The following is a 22,455-nucleotide window of genomic DNA, read 5'->3' on the forward strand; positions in this document are numbered from 1 at the left end:
CGGCCAGGTATGACACGCACTCACTCACACACACACACACACACACACACATACACACCGCTAGTCTCCCTATCTTGGCTTTAGTCTCCGCTGCTGCTTGGTAGTCCATTTTGTGGGTATCATCCCTCTTGTCTTGTGTTTCCTTTTTCCTTTCTCTGGGTTCTCCTCGGAGTTCCTGGAGGGGCTTGGCCCCTTGTCTCTATGTGGGTGATCCATAGGTTCCTGGAAGTGTCCGTGCAATTGACCCCGACCTTTGCTGATCTTCGGATCTTAAATGTCATTGTGAGTGGGAATTTCAAACTTACACCATAACCCTAACCCATTTCACTAATCCCTAGTATCTACATCTTGGGCGCTGTTACTTGAATGTTAGCTATTTACCCCCTATTTAAAGCGGATGACGGCTACTTCCGGTTTCGTGCAGTTTATATTATTTAATCTACTAATAATTATTATTATAATTACTCCAGGATAACCCTCTCCTTCCTAACCTATTATTTTTGCAGCAATTTCGTTTCCAACTGTTGTAATGTCCCACTCTCGGATCTTCATATACCACCTAATTATGACCGCTCAAAAATTTGCTTCTGGCTCTTTGTTTACAACTGGGACCAACTACTTCCGGTCTGGCTCGTCAATCAGGATTTCGCCTCAATCCCACGCACCTGTTACTTGAGCTCCCGCCCCCTGACACCTGATTGGACCTCCCGTCCTCACTCGTCTATATTAGTCTAGCGGTCCTCCATTTTCTTCAGAGCTTTCGATATCTTTATATTTACTGCGCATTGCTACTTTAGTATATCTTTAAAATACCTTTGCTTGGATTAATTTCCAGTTCTCTTCGCTGTCCACCACTTGGATTCATTTCCAGTCCGCTTAGCTTTGTTTGATCACATAAATAATCCTTTTTTTTTTCATTTCAATTAGACTAATTATATCATCTTTAACCAAATTAGCATTTTTTTTTCTCATCGACCACTCCGTGTACTACGACCTCCGTTTCACATCTCAAGACTCAGTACTTTCAAACAGTAAAACCCAAAAGAATAATTCTCCAAATTTCCAAAACAACATTTTATTATATAATTTTTCCTCCAAAAAAAGACTCCGCTTCCACGATTCACAACGTCCTCTTCTTCGACCCTCGGCTCGACTTCTTGTAGGCCTTGCTGGGCTTCCGCCTGCTGCCCCTCGAACCATCCATACACTGCGTCCGCCACTTTGCAGTAAGTATCCTATAAATTACATTTGAAACTGTTAAAATTATTCAATTTCTTTACCGTCGTTGGTATCGATGTTACGCTTGTTACCCGTTCCGATGCGATGTCCGTGCGCGCTCGATCATTAGCTATTAGCCTCCGTTGCTCCGGTTGGCTCATGGTAGCTTCCTACAAATTTCATAACATTGATTAATTACATATAGCACTCCATATTATTTCTCTCACGCATTATACACCATCCTATTGTGTCTCCCCTTGTCTTCTACTGTGTAATGTCTATATTCTTTTGTTTTAATTAATTCCCGACCTTGAAGACCACGTTACTTAGGCTTTCCGGGCCCTAGGCTATGGTGCTAGCCGTAGTTGACCTATACTTCGTCCTAATGGGGATTTTCCATTATAGGATAACCCCAATTCCACAATTTACATTGTCTTCAATTTATACTGTATTTGTTTCTCCTCATATATAGGGTAATTATTTTACTCTACTTACCTTTATTGTTTCTGGGCCTCATTTGCGGCCTTTAAGGCCTAGTACAATTTCTCCCTTTTGGAGCATGGCGCATGTGCTCTACTGCGGCCTACCAATTTGTTCCCCTAAATCTCACCTGGCGGAGTCTGATACACGTGGTCTGCATTAGGCAGCCATTTTAGACCTACATGGGGTCTCCTACTGGGCCCTACCATGCGAGGCCCACATTCGGTGGCCATTTTCTCCTCTATTTTGAGGTTTACTCTTTTCCCTAGTTTTTCCACTTCTTCATCATTTACTTTAGCACTCAACTTCAATAGCTTGCCATATTTTGACAGTGATCTGGTATCACTTTTTATTCACAATTTACTTTAGAAAGATTTAATCTCTTATAATATTATTCCTTTACTATAACAGTGATCAGGTCTCACTCTCCTTCTCACTATCCCTCTTGTCAACCTTGTCTTGATTTTGCTATACTTTTCCTCTTTCCTACTGTAGTTGTTTCCAACTCTCTGTTGTCATACCCTCATGTCCCCCATGTCATAAATACCCCATGTTATCCCCCGCTTTTCTCATTTACTCCTAGTTATACACTAGTTTTTCTCCTGGGTCTCTTTCGTACAGACTAATTTTACACCTTCTCCTATTAATTCTCCTCTAGGCTCCTCTGTTACCATCCGGTCCCTGGCTCCTGACCATACGTTTCCAAGGTACTGCCTTTGACCTTAAGTGTCACTGCAACGGCCATTGGGTAATTACTAACGCTGGGACCTGCAGATCTCTCTCTCTCTCTCTCACATACACGGTGGAACACTCTATTCTCCCTCTCTCCATCAGGTACTTTGGCAATTTATCTACAACGTTTAAACTATCTTAGCCCCGTCTGTTTAACGGTTATACTTTGCCTTAGGTCCTTATCTTAGACGCTCTAAACACTTACCCATATCTAATCTCAACAGCTCTCCCAATAATTAAGTCAGTTAATCTAGTTCCCTGATCTCTTATGTAGTTTCTATTAGACTGCCCTACCTGAACATAGACCATTATTATAACTTCTGGGCCTCTTACCTAAACATAGACCACTACCTCAAACTCCTCTCTCTCTCTTTCAGGCCTCATAGCAGCTTAATATCCCCAACCTGTAGATCATCCTAACCTTAACCAGTGATAGCCATACTTCATCTTAAATCCGTAACCCTAACTATTTAGAGACCTCTTACCTAAACTCAACCTTTGTACCCCTAAAGCCTAATCTTAACCTCAATTACCCTGCCTGCCTGAACATAAATCCTTTATTACAACTTCCTGGCCTCTTACCTAATCACAGGATCGCAACCCTAAAATCCTCCTCTTTTCTTATTTTCAGGCCTCATAACTAGTTAATATCCCCTACTTGTAGATCATCCTAACCTCAACCAGTGATAGCCATACCTCATCTCAAGTCCGTAACCCTAACTATTTAGAGACCTCTTACCTAAACTCAACCTTTGTACCCCTAAAGCCTAATCTTAATTCCTCAACATTCAGCTCCTTAACCTCTCACCGTCATTGATTTCTAACGGCTCTACCTGACCATAGGTCTTTTATGATATTTTGGATAACTTTAACCTTAGATTCAATAACTCTCTCTCTCTTTTTCTCCCCCTCGGTCTGTGGGTCCCGTTCTCTTCTCTCAACAGTTTGATCTAGGTCTTCTTCCACGTTTTTTAACCCGTGTGCATAGTCTAATGTATAACACTTTATTCTCCTAACAGGCTTATTTCTCATTGTATAGCACCTACTCTGTACACACGCACACACGACTGTGCTCTATCTATCTCGCTGTCACCTTTTCCCTAGACGGATAATTCTGAATACCGCTTTTGGTGGGCTGGCAGGAGGGCACCGGGGGGACCACCATCCTCCTTCTTTGGTTCGTAGCCTAGGATGGCCCTGGTTCCTGCTCATCTTTTATTTCCGTCGCCTGACGAGTCCTGGGAGAGGACGAAACCGGTCGTGGCCAGTTAGGACCCCGTATATCCCTGTTTAACTTCTGGTATGGGCCTGCAGGAGGCACCGCCCGGGGAATGGAGTCCTGCGTTTTTGACTACAACTTTTATTTGCTTCAATGGAAGCGCCTCTCTTGCTCTCTCTCTCTCACAAACCCTCTCACACATGCATCACTTTCTCCCATCACAACTCTCTGTGTGGCTTTATCTTCAGCGCACTCATGTGCGATGAGGAAAGGGCCACGACACTCTGGTGTCTTGTCTGTTAACCACTTCCTCCCACAGCCCCGCGCCTCCCCGGGGTCCTCCCCACATCTGCATCCGGGATTGGTATAGCTTCTTATCCTTTCAGTCAGGCCTTTTTAGCTTTTCAGATTAAGTTAGCTACCCGGTCCACTCACTCACTCACTCACTCACTATGCACCCATACACTTCCACCCATTAGATGCATCTCAATCCATGCTCCCGCGCTCTTTTTAATCTCAACTAGTTTACTTAGTATGAATCCTCTCGTCTCGTGGTTCGCATCAGTGTACGCCGTTCCTTATAATAACGATTAGCATTCTCTAGGACGCCCACTCATACGTCTACCCCCTCTGTTTTATTCTCTCTCTCGTTCATAGCATGTCTGGAACCAACCGCCACCGTGGGAGGGATCCTCGCCGGGCATACGGCCCCCACTATGACCGTGACACCTATTGGGGAGCTATCTCCCACCCCTCTGCCCCTCCCTCCTATTGGGAGTACGACCGTCAGACGGTCTGGGGACGCCCCCGCCTCCGTGGTTCTCCGGAACCCTACAGGGATCCACTGCCCTGGCAGGACACTGGCAACCCCAGAGTGGGGGCCATGTATAGGGGTCCTTCTGATCCATCTCAAGCTCCGGGCCCGCGACCTGGTTTTTCTTTTAATTATAATCCCTACGCTACCGACCACCACTATGGCCCCACCTATGCTAGGGCACGACGCATTGATCTGTCTCCACCTCGACGTGCCCCCTGGGCAACACGCGAGACTCCCGCCTTCCGCTACTCTCCTGGTTTTCGACGTGCCCCCGGGGCAACACGCGATTACACAGTGCTCAGACCCTCTCCTGGTTTTCGACGTGCCCCCAGGGCAACACGCGATCACACAGTGTCCAGACCCTCTCCTGGTTTCCGACGTGCCCCCAGGGCAACACGCGGGGTTCCCTCGGCGCACCGGTCCGGGCCCCTACGTGCCCCCAGGGCAACACGAGGGACCCCCACTGCGGCCCCCGCGGCACACCAGAGGGCTCAGCGTACCCCTGGGGAGCGACGCAGAACCCCCACTACGGCCCGTCCGGCCTACCAAGTGCCCCGACGTGCCCCCAGGGCAACACGCGGGGCACAGACGAATGCTCCCCCGCACCAGTCCCGATCCGGACGCGACAGGGCACAGCCTGGACCACTGGACTGGGCCTCCAGTGGCCCCGCTGTGACCCCAACACGACGCAAGCGCGGTGGCCGACCCCACACACCAGCGGAATGCCGCATTAGGAGGCGCGTAGCTCGTGCGCGCACACTCGCGGACAACATGGTCTCCTCAGCGCGAGTCGGGGACGAGGACGCTGTAATCAGCCTCCCTCAGATCACCCCGACTACGCCCGCCCACCAATGTCTCCGTTCCGGACGCTCCGCCGGGTCTACTGCAGTTGTCATCCGACAGATACTCGGTTAATGCAATCGCGCGACATCTACGGCAGACCCACGACGGAGGTCGGTAAAACCATTTGCAAACTGATCAAAACAACACACCATTATGGTGAGGTCAAGGCCTATGTCACGGATGGCATACAGCCACCGGGGCTCCAGGCCAAAATAGACGAATTAGCAACAATGTTTAGACCGTCGTCCTCATCACACGACCACTGGAGCCAGCTCCAACGGATCTCCAATCAAATTTATACAGGACTCATATCTGTCGCTCGAGCAGCACTACCACAATGTCATAGACGACTTCACTCGCACCCTCGCGACGCGCTCTGCCTCGTTTACCAACTGGCTAGATGCATGGGAGTTAGGGGTTAGATGGGCCACTCGCGATCTGGGAAACTCAATCTCTCAGGCGACGCTACGTCAAGCCATGTCCTCTCTGCCTGTTGACGTCTTTTCTGCTGCTCATCCTCCTCCTTCTTCGTCTTCTGCGGCTAACGCAACCTGGGCTCCTCCGGTCTCTGCAGCCAGGCCTGTCAGACCCATGACCACGCCCTCCATGATACCACGCGCGTTGTTTCCGCCACGCCCACCTCGCGTAGAACCCACGGCCACGGTAACACGGGCGAGCCTCGGGGCCGAGACTGAGGAGCCTCTGGCCCTCCCTGATCCGATCCTGGGTGCGGCCAGAACCCTCAATCGCACCACGCTCTCCCCGGCTCCTGTTCCAATGGACGTTTCTGACACGGACGATCTGGTTTGGAGTCAGCTAGACACAACGGAACTCGCGACCTTCTCTCCTCAAATCGCATCTCCTGCCGCCCTACGTACGCTGCTGAGAGCACCCCTCATGGAGGAGAGTGAACCCTCTCTCTCTGGGTTAGCTACAGCTCTGGACACGGGCGACCCCAATGCCTCTGGGCCCTCGCTACGCCCACCACCTATCTCTACGTCTGCCTCTAAACCTCTCTCTCCTCTCGCACCGCTGTCACCGACGTTTTCACTGGGTCACTCCTCTGAGGACGAGGTTGATGACGTCACTATGCGCGAGGCTCTGCTGGCGGACCTCACGCACTCTACTGATCTCTTTGATCCTCCTCTCTCTTCTGGCTCTCCGAGCATCCCGATCACCACAGCGGTTGCCGCCCCAGCGCCCGCACCCGGTCCCTCTCTCCTGGGGGCCCGGAGACGCACTCTGCTCAGTTCTCCCTCGGTCGACTCTGCGGTTGCGGTCGCTGACACGCACCCGGTTCCTCCTCTCTGGAGGCCCGGAGCATAAATCCGTCCAACTCAAACGACTCTCGACCGGTACACGCGGTGGCGGCTACTATGACGCCCGCACCTGGGTCCTCCCTACTGGGGGCCCAGAGAATAGCACCTCTCAATACCGCTCCAGTTACACGGACGCAGACACCACGACCGTCGCGCCACAGCTGACACAATACACCAAGCACAAACACAACGGCAACAAACACAGGTGGAGCCTAACTCCGGTGAAAGACACCATAATAATGGGAGACTCGAACCTCCATCGGCTCCCAGCCTTTAACGTAGGGACGTTACAAATTGACTGTTATCCCGGAGCGAGGCTCTATCACGCCATCAGCATTCTCTCCAAAATCTCGGCCCCAGTCCTGCATGTTAAACGGGTAGTTTTAGCCTTCGGCCTTAACAACCGCTCCACTGGCATCGACACCTCTACTAAGCAGGCCATGACCATGTTCACAAAAGCCACGGCGGCCTTTCCTCACGCGTCCATCGTCATACCATTGATTAATATGTCTCCTGGCCTGTCGGCGCTCGAGAAAGAAACAATCAATAGTCTCAACCGTTACCTGACCACACACGTGCCCGTCATCCCGCTGCTACCTGCCGAGTCCTTCAGTACCGGCAGAGACAATATACACTGGACAACGCCCACTGGGACGGCTATGCGCGCGCACTGGCTCAATTATTTAAACTAAGTGGACCCTCTGACCAAGCCCAGGGGGTGAGCAAAGGCCTGATCAAACTTTCCTCTCACTTTAGACCCACGTTAGCGCAGCGCGACCTATAGTTAGAGGCCTCTCTTTTGTACCTACTCTCAATATTGCCGCGGGCGGCAGAAGTCGTTTATGCCTCGAGATAGCCGAATATCACCGCAGAGTCAAACTGGCCACCTATTTTGAAGACAGAGAACCTGTTGATATAACAGAGCGTCCACGTTTCTTTCCCAAGTCACGTTGGACTCCCAAGGACAGCCAGTTACCTCCCGTGATACCTGCGTTGGTGGAGGCGGACCTACACTCGGTAGACTCTCTCCCCAACCTTGACGCGGAAGCCCTCAATCTCACTGGTGAGGAAGTGGTGGCTTTAAGACAGCTGCGGGCAGACCCGCACATTGTCATTAAGCCAGAGGATAAGGGCTCCGCAGTGGTTATAATGGACCGAGCGCATTACATATGAGAAGCAGAGAGGCAACTCAACATGCCTGAATACTACCGCAGACTAGACAAACCCCTGTTCACCACGGCCTTTGAGATCGATCGAATCCTCGTGTTACTGGTGGGACTGGGCTATCTAGCACCCAGACAAAGGTTATATTTGATGGGGGAGGGGGAACCCAAACCTAGGAAATTCTACCTCCTACCTAAAATCCATAAGGATCCAGCCTCCTGGCCCCTCCCCTATCTGACCCCTGCCGGCAGACCAATTGTATCGGACTGTGGCAGCGAGACCTATGGCGTTGCGGAGTATATTGACTCGTTTCTCAATCCGCTGTCCAAACAACACCCTAGCTATGTCAAGGACACATATGACTTTATAGCCAAAGTTAGGGCGGCGAGACTCAATGAGAACGACCTACTTTTCTCTATGGATGTGGACAGCCTCTACACTAACATAGAAGCACCTGAGGGGTTGAGAGCAGTTCAGCAGATACTCACCTTGAATCCCGCGGAAGGCCGCCCGGACAGGTATATCATGCAGCTGCTTGAACTCGCGCTCACTAGAAACGATTTTGAGTTTAACGGTAAATATTACCTCCAGCTCAAGGTCGTAGCTATGGGGAAGAAGTTTGCTCCCGCCTATGCGGACATCTATATGGCAATGTGGGAGGCTACGGTCCTTCCCAAATGCCCCCTCCAACCCTCACACTACCTCAGATACTTAGATGACATCTGGGGAGTGTGGCCACACTCCAGGGAAGCCTTTACTGTGTTTGTCAACATCCTTAACTCTCATCACAATTCTATTAAGGTCAAATATGTACTCAGTGATAACAGTATGGATTTTCTGGACACCACTACCTTTAAAGGAGTGGATTTCCCCACGTCCCACTGTTTGGACGTTAGTGTTTTTCAAGGAGACCGACACACACGCCCTGCTGCACAGAGACAGCTACCACCCGAAACACACGTTCCCTGGGGTAGTCAAGTCACAGCTACTACGCTTCCACAGAATCTGCACACAGCACAGTGACTTCCTGGCAGCCAAAAAAAACCCTCTACCAGGTCCTGGCCCAGAGAGGTTATCCACGCTGTCTCCTACGTGAGGTCTCTAGGACCTTTCTGGAAGTCACGCAGCATGAGGAAACACACTCTATCCCTCTGGTGACCATGTTCGGACGCCGTACTCGGCTCTTGAACCGTAAACTGAAACAAAACCTCGTTCAGCACCTGAGAGGCTCTGGCGTATTGGAGGGAGCCACCCTCATCTCGGCCTATAGGAAAAACCGCAGTGTTGGAGAGTTCCTGGTCCGAAGTGGTCTCAGACCACTCAGCCGGGTTCCGCCGCCGTCGCACACGAACTTTTCACCACTAGCTGCCATTCACTGTCGAACACTCAAGGCCAGACTCACAATAGCCCCCCTACCACTGTCGACCTGTAACGCAGTGTATGTAATCACGTGCAGTGCATGCGGCCTGCGCTATGTTCGGCGAGACGGGTAATTCTCTGCAACAACGCCTCACCCAACAACTCTATAATATCAATAACCACCGCAAACTAGACTCGCACCTGGTCCCCCACTTCCTGAGACACGGAGCCGGATCTCTTAGCATGAGCGGCCTAGAACACAACCAGGAGTGGTCGCGTAGACAGAGACAGGCTGGCGAGAGAAAATGGATATGGAGGCTCTCCTCCCTATATCCTTGGGGCCTTAACGTTCGCACCTGAGTATATGACCTTAGTCTTCACTGGACAACGAGTGCGACAGGGATATCTTCAATGCTTGGACCCTGTACTGATCACAGCACTCAGACTCCTATTTGACAACATTCTCTATTATCTACTATTACCACTGGCCTATTATAATCTGAGGACGTTAACCTTGACCCCTTAGGGGTCGGGACTCTAAGGATTACAATTACAATCAATATATAACCTTATTTTATACAATTAATGACTTGTGTATATTCTGAGGCGGTTTACTCTGTCCCTAGGAGGACAGGGACCCTTGGGATAATAGCTTCTACTAATAATACTGTAATTATGGTATTTACTCCGTCCACAATAGGACGTTGACCCTCAGGACAATAACTTATCCCAGTAATACTATGACGAGAGTGTTTACCCTGTCCCCAGGAGGACAGTTTCCCTTGTGATTAGCAACTTATATTAGTAATACTGATGAATCCTTTAACTCCTGGGACGTGGACCTCGGATCCCCGGGATACTGTGGACTCTGGGGATAATCAACCTATTAGTGACAATCCAAACATCCATTATAAACCCCGTGGTGTTTACCTTGAACCCCTGAGATCAAGGACCCTGGGATGTGTTATTATTAGGACAATAGAATGCTCACAAATTGTTTTATCTCTGATGATGTTTACCACGACCCCCTCTGAGTCGGGACTCTGATGAAAATCTATTATATGGACAATAACCAACACTCAGGGATTGAAAGTGTGGAGAGATTATTCATCGTTTTAGTCGCCTGAGGACTTTGCACCTGTCACCTAAGACTTTCCACACTAACTAGGGAACTATAAGAGGCCTTCGTTATTTACATATGGAGACCCTCCACACTCTGATTTTTTCATCACAACTGTTGACTGCGGGACCTTTTAATCCACACTAAGGGACTTTTCTGACTCTGAGCATGCTTCCGTATTGACCCTGCTATTTGAACATGTCTGGTGGATAAGGAGACGGCTATCCATGTGCTCGACTCTTGCTTATAGATTATGCATAGTTTCTGGTTGTATAATTTACATATACTACTATCCCTCTGAGTGCTCCTCACTCACCCTGTGTCGAGTGGCGAGCGTTTCAGAGGTACTCGGCCTGGGTTCCCTTCGGGGTTCCTGGAGGGGCCTAGCCCCTGTTCGGATGTGGTGGATGACTCAGCATTGGCATAGCGCGGGCCTCAGTCCTGAGCCTAAGTGGGTCGAAATACTGAACTACTGGGCTCGGGGGATTCTCAGACCTCAAACCTAACCCTAACCCCAACCCTAACCCTTGCTGTCTTGCGCGCTGACTTGCTTGTTTGCTCTGGCCTTTTGCCTCCTGCATCTTTTGATCTCTGGTCTTATACCTAAAACCCAACCCCATTGTGGGCCTGCTCTTAACTCAACCTCTCTTTTCTGTTAAGATTAAGCCTGACCTCAGGCCCGTTCTAAACTCAACCGTCGTTGTGACCCCTGAACACAACCGGGCCTCTTATGGACCTGTGTTGACCCTTTGACCCCTATATTTGGCATTGGTTTTAATAGGCTGGATTGTACCTAAAACCCAACCCTACTGTGAGCTTGCTCTGCCCTCGACCTCTCCTTTCTGTTTAGATTACACCTAACGTTGGGCCCATTCTAAACTTAACCGGACCCCTTATGGGCCTGCCTTGACCTTTTGACCTTTGACCCCTAATTGATTTTAACTTTCACCTGTCTGGTTTTTTCTTCATTTTCCTTTTAGCTTTCCATTCTGACTTGACTTCATTTCACTTCTCATGTTTACAACATTTTGCACATGCACGCAGTTCTTCCTCTCTCTCTCTCTCTCTCTCTCTCTCTCTCTCATCTAGTTCTCATTGACAACCAGGACGGCTCCTTTTAACCCTAACATTGACTCTTTTTCTTCAATTTCAGATCCGGATAATTCATTGTTGAAATGGTTTGTTAATGTTCTCTTCCTCCTTCCCTCTTTTTCTCTCGCTCTCTCTCTCTTGTCTCTCTCACCTCACATCTTTTCCCTAGCTTTGGTTTAAACTCGAGTACCGCTTTTGGTGGACCACCGGAGGCCACCTGGGGGACAAGTGATGCGCCTTTGACTTTTTTGGCATCTTCTGTGTCAACCAGGCTGCCTCTGTTGATCTGTAGTCGTAGGACGCCCAGATTTGCCTGCTTCCCTGTTTTATTTGGTTATCGCCTGACGAGTCCTAGCCTAGTAATGGACGAAACCGGTCGCGATTCGGGGGCCATCGCTCGCGCTCTGTTTATTCTGGTCGGGATTAAAGCAGGTAACCCTACCCAGAGTGCGATGGCTCACATTCTTGGATTGCGAATTTTCTTTGTTCTAGTGATGAACGCCTCTTACTCTGTGCCTCTCTCTCTCCCTCTCTCTCTCTCTCTCTCTCTCTCTCTCTCCTGACATTTTAAATGTGTCTGTCTTTAATCCCTCCCCATTTTTTCAAACAACACCTAGATAACACTCACCTCACCTCCTCTATTTTCGCACTACATTCGCATACACACAAACACCAAAACACGCTCGCACGCATGCGCGCACGCATGCGCGCACACACACACACGGACATCTCAGGAGGAGTGTGCCTGGCCTCCTCCCACAGCCTCCAGATGGCGCTCATGCGCCTCTGCTTTTTTAACCTCCTTTCCAGTTTTCCTTCCACTGATGACCTCTACTCTGCGGACAACCGAGATTTGGTATAATTATTCTCTCTTTCAGGCAGGCCCTTTCTTAGCTTTTCAGATTAGGTTAGCTACTCGGCCAGGTATCACACCCACTCACTGACACGCTTTTTTATTTTTCTCATTCACCCACGTCCACCCATGACCGCGTAGTCCATTTTGTTCCCCTCTGACCCCTTGTCTTGTCTCCCCCTCCACCCTCTCCTCCTTCCCATTCTCTCGTTTCCTCCACAGCATGGCTCCTCCATCCCAACGCCGTTGGGCTACATCTCACTACACCCAACACACCCGTAGACCACACCCATATCTTCCTCCTCTCCCTCCACGCCAGTTAAATCCCTTTCCGCATAATGCGGATGCTGGTCCCCGCTGGGTCCTTATGGCCCCCGACCCGCATTATCCCGCTCATATGCCACAGTCTAATGGCCGTCCCCCAGCTCCCTACGAGTATGCGGCCGAGTACGACTATCCGCTGCCCCCGCATAATAGCTTATCCCCCATCCCATCAGGCCCCCCCTCGCTACTGGGTCCTTACGGCCCACCCTCACGCTGGGGCTCTCCCACGTGGTCACATGCCCTCGCCTTCCTCGGCCTCTTCTACGCCTGCCTCCTTAACTCCCCGACATCCTCGCCGCCGCGGTGGCAAACGCCGTACCCCTGCATAGCGGGGTTACAAGCAACGTTTGGCCGCCAACACGCTTCTCCCTAGTAACCCCGAACCCGCGTCTAGCGCAGCCCCCTCTATCCCAGCCCCCACCCTGGCCATCTCTGCCTCGCCTCCTGCCCCAGTCTCTGTTCCTGTGCCTCTCCCGGCGCTGTTGGCACTGACTCCGCGTAGGACCCTTACGGTCAGTGGCCCTGTCCCGACCCTTTCCTCTGACCTTCACGCCGTCTCCCGAACCCAGTCCACCACCACGTATGGCCCCCGCACTACAGCGGCGGCCAAATTGGTTTGCCGCTTGGTTAAGACGGCCTTCCACCTGGGACAGGTCCGCTCCTTTTTGGAGGACGGCATCCCCCCTCCCGGGTATGACCGGAAGGTGGAGGAATTTGCTTCCCTCTACAGACCATACTACCCTTCCGCCCAAAGTCTCCAGGAGCTGCACCAGAGTGCGGCGTCCTGGATTGGAGAGAACTACTCCATTCTTTCACGCCATTATGCGTCGGCCTTAGGCACGGCCTCGCGCCTTCTCGCCCAGCGCTTCTCCGCCTTGCGTAACTGGACGGACGTCTGGGAGCTTGGCGTCCGCTGGGCCACCCAGGACCTCTCTGCACCTATCCCTCAGAGAGTCCTACAGGAGTCCCGGGCCCTCCTCCCTGAGGAGGTGTTTCCCTCTGGCCCTCATTCACCCTATTTCCCTCCCGTCTCAGCCACCAAAGCTCAGCCGGCCCCTCGTAAGGTCTCTATGACCCCCCACGCCCTGTTCCCTCCGGATGGCTCCTCCTCTCCGATGGAGACGCAGGCCTCGACGGCAGCCACCAGTTAAATCTGGCTGTCCGGGTCCCCGCGACAGCCAGGGCCAGGCTCACGCCACCGCCCCTGCCGCGCCGGTCGTGAAGGAGTCCACCACGGCTCAGCCGGTCCCTCGTAAGGTCTCTATGACCCCCCACGCCCTGGTCCCTCCGGATGGCTCCTCTTCTCCGATGGAGACACAGGCCTCGGCGGCAGCCACCGCTATGGTGGCTGCTTCGGGTCCCCATGACAGGCAGGGCCGGGCTCACGCCATTGCCACCGCCCCTGCCGCATCGGTCAAAGCCCCACCCTACTCCACCCTCACTAAGACCTTTCGGACCACTGCCCAGGTCCACTCGGCCCCCCCCTCAACCCCGCCCCTCCTCAGGATCCCCACAGCGACCTCGGCCACCGCCTCCTCTTCCACTGTGGCCGTCACAACTGCCACGGCCCTTACGGCACCGGCCCAGTCCGAGGTCATTGACCTCGAGTCGGACTGGAGCCCTATCAACGCAGACGAAGTGGCAACGTTTTCTCAGCCTTTGCCACCTAAGGCTTAGCGCCTGCCTAAGCCGTCGGGGTCACGGCTCCGCCGTAACCCCTCGGTTTCTACTGAGACCCTCTCCACCCGTGCCCCTAAGGCCGAGGTGGCTGGGGACTTGGCTGAGGACCTAATGTCCAATTGGGACTCCTTATCCTTGTCCCCTACACCCCCTCCCCCCGACCGTTTATCTTCATCTTCCTCCCTGATCCCCTCCTGGTCCCGTATTGAGGATGATGCCGAAATGGCTTTATTATCCCTGCTCACGCCAGGGGTCCTCACGCAGACGTCCTCGCCGCCCTCTTCCACTGTGAGCATACCTGAAAGTGCCCGTCTCAACCCTTTGCCCTTGAATTTGGTCCCTAGGGCCTCGGGCACCCCTCCTTTTCCCTCTCTCGCCCCTGTGGTTAAAAAGACTCAGAAGAGTCGACCAAGGTCTCAGCCCAGATCCCTGACTAGTTCCCGAACATCCCCTTTGCTTCCTCGCAAGCGCCCAAATAAAGGCTTGCAACAGCCCAAGTAGGTCTCCTCCCTTAGCCACTGTTGCTACTTTGTTCTCGTTCCCTGACTGTTGGCAGCTCGGTTTAAATAGGTTCAGTCATAACCCACCATCATCACCACCGGAAGCCACTGCAGTCACCGTCCCCCATTTTTTCAAACAACACCTAGATAACACTCACCTCACCTCCTCTATTTTCGCACTACATTCGCATACACACAAACACCAAAACACGCTCGCACGCATGCGCGCACGCATGCGCGCACACACACACACGGACATCTCAGGAGGAGTGTGCCTGGCCTGATTGGCGACTGTCATCGGGGGACCTGCCTGGTCTTCCGCCTTGTCAGTCGACTCTTCCGGGACGGACCCTGGTAATGATGCTTCTCCTGTTCATCATAATTTTGTCATTATCTGTGATTAGTGTAACGATTAGTGTTATTCTTGTCCTCATCGCCACAGTCATTGCTATCAGTCGTGCTGTTTGTGAGCAGGCCCTGTACCATTGTCGGTTTGCTGATTCTAACTCACTGGCGTGTCTTGGTGGATACGGATGGGAAATCCATGTGCCTGACCTTGGTTTGCATAGGTTTTCTTCCTCTCCTCTTCTCTCTCTCTTTCTCGGTGCCGACCTGCACCTTGTGTCAGGAGGCTGGAGGGGCCTAGCCCCTTGTCTCCTCGTGTTTGTGGTCCTCGGCTCTGGCAGTGCCCGTGCATTTGACCTCGACCTCTGCTTTTCCTCGGGAATTGTCAGGGTGATGGGATTCTCTGATTTATAACCCTAACCCAAACCCCATGGTGGAGGACAGGGGACTCAACCCCTGCCTGACCCCCTATCCTAACCCCAACCCCTCCTCTCCCATACCTCACCCCAACCCTCCCCCCTCCCCCTTACCCTTCCCCTTGACCCTAATTACCGTCACGCCCTCAGCCAGTCACGGCCAAAGGTCCTTCCTAGAGAGGAGCCCGTTGTCCATCCGACCTGTTGGAGGAAAATACATGAGTGGAATATAGACGTAGTGAAACCCAATAGTGGTAGTGGGGGACCAGAATCTTTCGACTATCCCCACTTTTAAGGATGAACACATCCAGGTTGACAGTTTTCCAGGGGCAAACTGCCATCACTTAAGGGGGATGCTGGAGAAGCTGACACCGAACCCAAACACAGAGAATGTAATTTTGTCAGTGGGGATGGTTAACTGTCTGGATAGACAGAAGCCCATGACCACTGTGAAACAGATGCAGCAGCTTGGGAAACCCTGTCTAAGACAATTTCCCAAAGCAGTGATCTACGTGCCATTCGTAAATTTTTCAGACAGGTTGGCTGAGGACCAGCAAAAATTATTTGACGCTTTTAATTCTTATATTGATAATGAATCTCCTTTTCAAACTTTACCTGAGATGGATAAACGCCAATTCCAGGTGATGGGACGGGATCCAGTTCTCTGGACCCCTGAAACCGCAGAAAAAATGTTTAAATTATGGATTAGTGATTTACTAATATAAACATCTAAAGGTTGGATACCCCCTGCTGTCTTCTGGGTGGGAGGTGAGGGATTCCTGAGGAAAGAGAAAAAGTTGGTTAACAATATCAGGAATCAAAGGGGGAAAAAAAGTGTATATATGCACATACCAGGGGCAGAAGAGTTCCTGCAGGACAAAAAATGAAAAAAGATCAATACAGATACTTACCTACTAGGATACCTACCTTGATGGGAATATTTTAATCCTCCTCTTCACCTTTTTTCCTGGGGATGAAAAAAACATTAAATATAATCATAAGACTTGTGCCAGTGCAACTCTAGCCCTAGATTGGGCTAAGACCTTTACACAAATCTAACCCTAACGTCCTCTTAGTGCTTAGGCATTTACCTACCTCGGGAGCAAGCGTGACAAGGTCTACAGGCCTGGGACTCCTTTGGGGTCCTCGAGGGGGTCTATTCCCCTACCCCCTCTGGTGGAAGATCTACATGGCTCTAGAATACTTGTGCATTTACCCTTAGCCTATGCGGGTCGAAGCACTGAACTGCTTGGCGATGGGGTCATCCTAATACATATCCTAACCCTAACCCACGTGTAACACAACGTAGTCTGGAAGATGGACGCTTCCCCCTCGAGCGTGCCTCGGTCCTCCCTGGGCTGGACACGGACTGTGAGTGTTGGCACTGTCTCGCACCAGTGTGCAGACGAAGAAGATTGTCCTCGTGGGATTGGGAGGAGACCGGCTTACAATGGGGTCGACTCAGCGAGGGAAACGGTGTTGAAATGGCGTAACTGCACGTGACAACTCACGGCCTTTCATCTCATCCTGCCATATCCTCGCGGTTACATTGGAGACCCAGCGGGCGGGCCAACGAATCGCCTCTACGGGGTATACGGCTATAGTCTCAAGGGGACCGGGCCTCGCACGCCCTTACACACAACACATTATTTTAGCTGGGGTCCAGTTGGGAGCTGTGGGGGGCTCCTCTCCTCACGCCGCCCTCTGCCTGGAGAACGGAGATGTACTCTGCACCACTGACGGTCAGGAAGCCACCCTGCTATAGCCTTGCCCCCAACTATACCACGCCCCCGCAGAAGAAGGCCCCCTAAACAGGGGGCTCGACCTGCTGGGCAGTCCATTTGACCTCTGGCCTCTCCGCTCCTCTCGGCCTCCCCCGTCTTCTAGAGACGGCACGGGGCCTACGCTCGCAGTCGGAACGGGTCTCGTCGCATCATGGAGTGTCAGGCCCAGCTTTCCTGTGTCCGCTGGACCGGCCGTGGACGTGTCCTGAACCCGCCCCCAGACGGTCTCTCTGGATCCATGGGTGTGAACCAGGCCACGCTCCCCCCGGTGCCACGCCTACCCGGGGCAGGACACCACCGAGCCACGCTACGCCGATGACGAGACTCCTGGGAGGGAGACAGCACTTCCTGTCATGGGCAAAACACACCATCATTGATGCGTTGCACTACGCATCTGACCTCTCTTCCTATCTAGGCCTCAATCGACAAACTGTCCTGGACGTCCTCCGCATTCACTCCGCAAACGTCTGTTCTAGACGGGGGTGTCTGTCTGCTAGGGTATCAACGAAAGGCCTAATAGCAGTACGTAGGGGGAGGACCTCTCAGGGCGGTGATCTGGCGTAGTGTGGAACCAGTTGTTCTCTGTCATCGGGAGACCCGTTAACGGTAGTCTGACCGCATCCCTGAAGATTTGAATTCACTTCTACCATGACGGGTCCTACGTTTGTGTTGCACTGCGCTTATCTTCAACCCCGGGCTGACCATGCTCACAGCTCGGTTTCATCTACCCGCCGTCCTTCCTGGGACCTGGGAGGACGTGTCCGCACTGGGTCAAACTACATAAACTGAGCTGCTCCACCGACTCTCTATGGCATCATCCACTGGACAGTCTCTGCTCTCTGACCGTCTCTGGCCTTTGGCTCTGGGAGGTCGCGTTCTACGGTCGCGTCTTTTAACCCCTGGATGCTCGGGCCTCCTGTGGAGCCTCTGGCTCACTGCAGGAGCCTTGGTGTACCGTTGCTGGGGTGTTGCTGAAAGGGGTGGTGGTGCTCGGGAATATCGGATGTGACCTGAGTACCTAAACCTATGGCTGGAGCCTGGGCAACGGTTTTGGGCCGGGCACTTCTGTTTGTATGGGTGGTGTGTGCGCGCGGGGGAAGATCAGTTTGTGACCCTTTGCCAGGCTGGGGGAATATCGGACGTGACCCTTAAACACCCTGCACCGTAGGTGGCTGTTGTGTCTGGAGGACCTGACGTGCGTGTGGCGCTGACCTTTGGGAGCCTCTGACCTTTGACCTCTGGGTAGTGGACCTGCTCTCTTTGGATTCTGTCAACGCTCGGGACTGGCATGGACTGGACTTCCTCAACGTTCCTCCTCCTGGGGCCATCTGTGAGTCCTTCCATCACACCTCCACGCTCGTGTCGTGGATCTCTTCTCTCCTGTCCACCCACATCCCATACTGATTATCACACACGTTTTTTTCTTCTCTAGGTTTCCCACGTGGATGGTGTTGTTTGTTTTCCTTTCAATTTTTTGCTTGTCTTGGGTCTTTCTCTCTCAGTTTGCTCCCTCCTGAGTCTCCTGTCTCCTCACCTGTCCACTTCTCTTACTCTGCTCTCCCTGCTCTTACCTAAACTTAAGTCTTGTATCTGGGTCCCCTCTTCTACTGACCCCCTGTCTTTACCCTTACCTCAACCCCTCCTGCTTCTTGCCTGACCCCAAACCCTCCTCTGCTCTAACCCTACCCCCTTCTGACCTTGCCTGTGGTTTCAGTGTCTACGGCTTTCTCTGGGCCCCCCCTCCTATCTCTAATCCCTACACTTTTTCCTCCACAGATCCGTTACTGTTCTGCATCCACCCTAATCTGTGCACTTTTTCTTCTACAGATCCTTCCTGGTTTCCTCATCTAGCATACACACACACACACACACACACACTCTCCATCAATATATTCTCTCTCTCTCCTCTATCCTCTTTTCACTAGATGATTAATTGAGATGACCGATTCTGGTTGGGCGCCCACGGACACAGGGGGTACGAACACCCCCCTTTTTGTGGTTGTCACCCCTGAGTTCTTGATAGTCTGTAGTTGTAGGCCCGGCCCTTGTCCTGCGTACGTGGTTTCATTTCTTACTTTGTCACCTGACAAGCTCTTAGGAGAGCGAAACAGCAGTCGTGGCCGGTCAGGGCTCCGCATATCTCTGTTTAATGTTGTGGCATGGGCCTGCAGGAGGCACCGCCCGGGGAGTGGAGTTCTGCGTTTTTGACCACTTTTATTTTGGGTCCGAGGAGCCCCCTCTCTTGCTCTGCCTAACGCACGCACGCACACACACCCTCCAACTCATCTCTCCTCTCAATCTCTCAATCACACGGCAACGGTGGAGTCTTTTGACCCCCTCCGGCCGTAGGCCCAGGCTACGGTCCAGCCCACCCCTACCACTTCTTTTTAAAGCAGCCCTGACATGGCTACGGTTGATCTTCACACCGGCCTCGGGCCACGGTTCTACCGGCTCTACTGCTTTACTAGTCGCTCCTCCCGACCAGACTCGGGGGGAGATGACAGGAGTGACAGGACGAAACAAGACACCTTTGGCTTCGCGCACTTGGCGCTTCGCGCCTCGGCGCTCGCGCTTGGGATTGGATAAGAAGAACGCCTCCCTCATGGGGACAGAAGACTCCAGAGCATGCTCCTGCTTAGACCTGGTGCGCACACGTCCATCAGTGGATACGGGGGTGGGTTATCCATGTACCCGTCGGTTGCTCACGTCCTCTTAGTGCTTAGGCATTTACCTACCTCGGGAGCGAGCGTGACAAGGTCTACAGGCCTGGGACTCCTTTGGGGTCCTCGAGGGGGTCTATTCCCCTACCCCCTCTGGTGGAAGATCTACATGGCTCTAGAATACTTGTGCATTTACCCTTAGCCTATGCGGGTCGAAGCACTGAACTGCTTGGCGATGGGGTCATCTGAATACATATCCTAACCCTAACCCCCCTAACCCTAACCCTAATCAGATTCCATAGGATCTGTTCCTTCACGGAGGATGTAGAAAAGTCTACCCGGATTCTGTTTAAAGCATTAGGGCCACGAGGCTACAGCAAACGGTTTCTGAGGAGTATTAAAACAGAGGTCAAACAGGTCTTTTTAGAACATGGTAATTTTGAGAAAGCTGTAGATGAACGCCTTTTAGTCCCCTTGGTATGCACCTACTCACCAGCTATGGTGACCTTCTGTAAGACCATCAAAACCAATTTTCAGATGGCCTCAGAAGAGATGGAGTCCCTCCAGGACATCCGGGTGATCTCAGCATACAGGAGGAACAGGAATCTGGGAGACATATTAGTACACTCTAAGTTAACAAAGGACACCAAACATCATACCTTACATACCTCATTAAAGTTCCACAAGTATTTATTTAAACAAAATTCAGGATTAGGGACACCAGTGTGGCAGAGGTTGGATTTGAAGGCCACCAATGTTGTGTATGTCATGCAGTGTGGGTTATGCAAAATGTTCTATGTGGGTGAGACTAGAAACTCTATGGGGGCTCGCTTGAAACAACACTTGTATCATATAGGAAAGGGCCTTGGCAAAACACTCCTATATCGACACTTTCTAGAGCACTCCGTAGATAAACTCACCATTTCAGGCGCAGAGAGCAATCCCAGTTGGTCCACAGTCCAGCGTCAACAGACAGAGAGAGGTTGGATTAAGAAATTGGGTACGATTGATCCTCTGGGCCTGAATGAGAGGTTCTAGTTTCAACACTTGACAATTATGCCATCTAGTGTTCAAATTAATTCATTACAACTGGGATATTTACCTGCAGTCTACCCATATCTTAGATCCAGGGTTGAGGAGGGCCGTGACTTGGGGCAGATTCTTATATATATTTACATTTAGATATATTTATTCTTAATTAGTTACTTTATCTGTACCCTAGGTCTAAGGCTCTTTCCGGCTGCAGGTTTGGAACTCCCCGGTATGCCCATGAGGAGGGCTGAGGAAATTGGACACTTGACACCTGTGGTCAGGGGAAAATGGGATTAGGAGACAGAACACGGCAAAAAATATTCATTGAATACTAAGCACTTACCTTATCCTAAGGGTCATCCTGGCTCCGGTGGTGCTCTGGCTTCCATCTGCTGACTCCTGTCCAGCTCCCTAGACACAAGTGTACCACACATACACATACACCAAGGTGTAACCTAGTCAACCAGCTTCCCTATTATATACACATTTGTATATATATTTTATTTATGGCAAATGATTCTTTCTTTGAAGTAATAAAGCCCACTGGCCCCCTTTCTTGGGCCTAAACCCAACCATTGTTTTTGTTTGTTAATTAGGGTCATTGTAGAAGGCAGCTAAATAGCCCTGACTCTGTAACCAGATTCAGAGCGAATAGTGTTTTACTGAATGTACGTCGTGACTGCCTCCTGACCAAGTAAGTGACTTAAACTTGTAGTTTTGTGTTGTGTTGTTGCTAATTCTTGTGTCTGGGCAGGGCTGTTAGACAGCAGCTATCCAGGCCGTTAAGTTAAGTAGCTAGCTAGAGATCTGTTCAGGGTACTTGCCGCCGAGTGAGACCCTGACCCTTGTTTACATAATTAGGGTCACTAATTACAGAGGCAGCCTCGTCTGGCAGCCTCGGCGCAAGAACACTCAGTCGAACAAAGACAAACGAGTCTACCTGCGGAGTCCACCGAGGAAGGCCGACGAGGAGGATCACCTCTTCTGATAAGTATCAACCTATTTATATTCATAATTAGATCATATTCTACCTAGAACTTATTCATAGCTAGCATGTGTTTCCTTAGCATTCCTGTTCATTACACTACCCGTAGACGTAGATATGTCACAAAGTATATACGGTCAACTTCTAACCTTCACTACCTATCCAGATCTTCTCCACCTGCCCTTTCTCTTTCTTTAGGGCTCTGGAACTGCCAGTCTTCTGTGAACAAGGCAGACTTCATCCCGGCATTTGCATCCCAGGCTTCTCTTCATGCCCTTGCACTGACAGAGTCGTGGATCCGCCCAGAGAACACTGCAACTCCAGCTGCTCTCTCCGTCAACCACTCCTTCACTCACTCACCCCGCTCAACCGGACGGGCTGGTGGGACAGGTTTGCTTCTTTCCCCTCATATTAAATACACATCCACACCACTCTCCTTTACTGCCAAATCATTTGAACACCATTATGTGATGATAACTAATCCTATCAAAGCATGCTTAATTGTTCTTTATC

The 22,455-nt window shown here is 51.4% G+C and overlaps 2 long non-coding RNA genes across 2 annotated transcripts; both read right to left on the bottom strand.

Moving 5' to 3' along the window:
• Positions 1-1,059: 1,059 nt before the first annotated feature.
• Positions 1,060-20,982, bottom strand: LOC146298802 (uncharacterized). The gene is made up of 7 exons (XR_014734210.1): positions 20,846-20,982; positions 20,419-20,531; positions 16,097-16,448; positions 15,618-15,682; positions 3,524-3,668; positions 1,311-1,388; positions 1,060-1,235 (listed from the first exon to the last, which is right to left on the bottom strand). It is a non-coding gene; the product is annotated as an uncharacterized LOC146298802 (long non-coding RNA).
• Positions 20,983-21,004: 22 nt separating this feature from the next.
• Positions 21,005-22,244, bottom strand: LOC146298803 (uncharacterized). The gene is made up of 4 exons (XR_014734212.1): positions 22,092-22,244; positions 21,898-21,956; positions 21,301-21,368; positions 21,005-21,228 (listed from the first exon to the last, which is right to left on the bottom strand). It is a non-coding gene; the product is annotated as an uncharacterized LOC146298803 (long non-coding RNA).
• Positions 22,245-22,455: the final 211 nt, after the last annotated feature.

The sequence above is a fragment of the Hypomesus nipponensis genome, chromosome 3 (genome assembly GCF_054491055.1).
Source record: "Hypomesus nipponensis isolate SF chromosome 3, ASM5449105v1, whole genome shotgun sequence".
NCBI classification, from domain to species: domain Eukaryota; kingdom Metazoa; phylum Chordata; class Actinopteri; order Osmeriformes; family Osmeridae; genus Hypomesus; species Hypomesus nipponensis.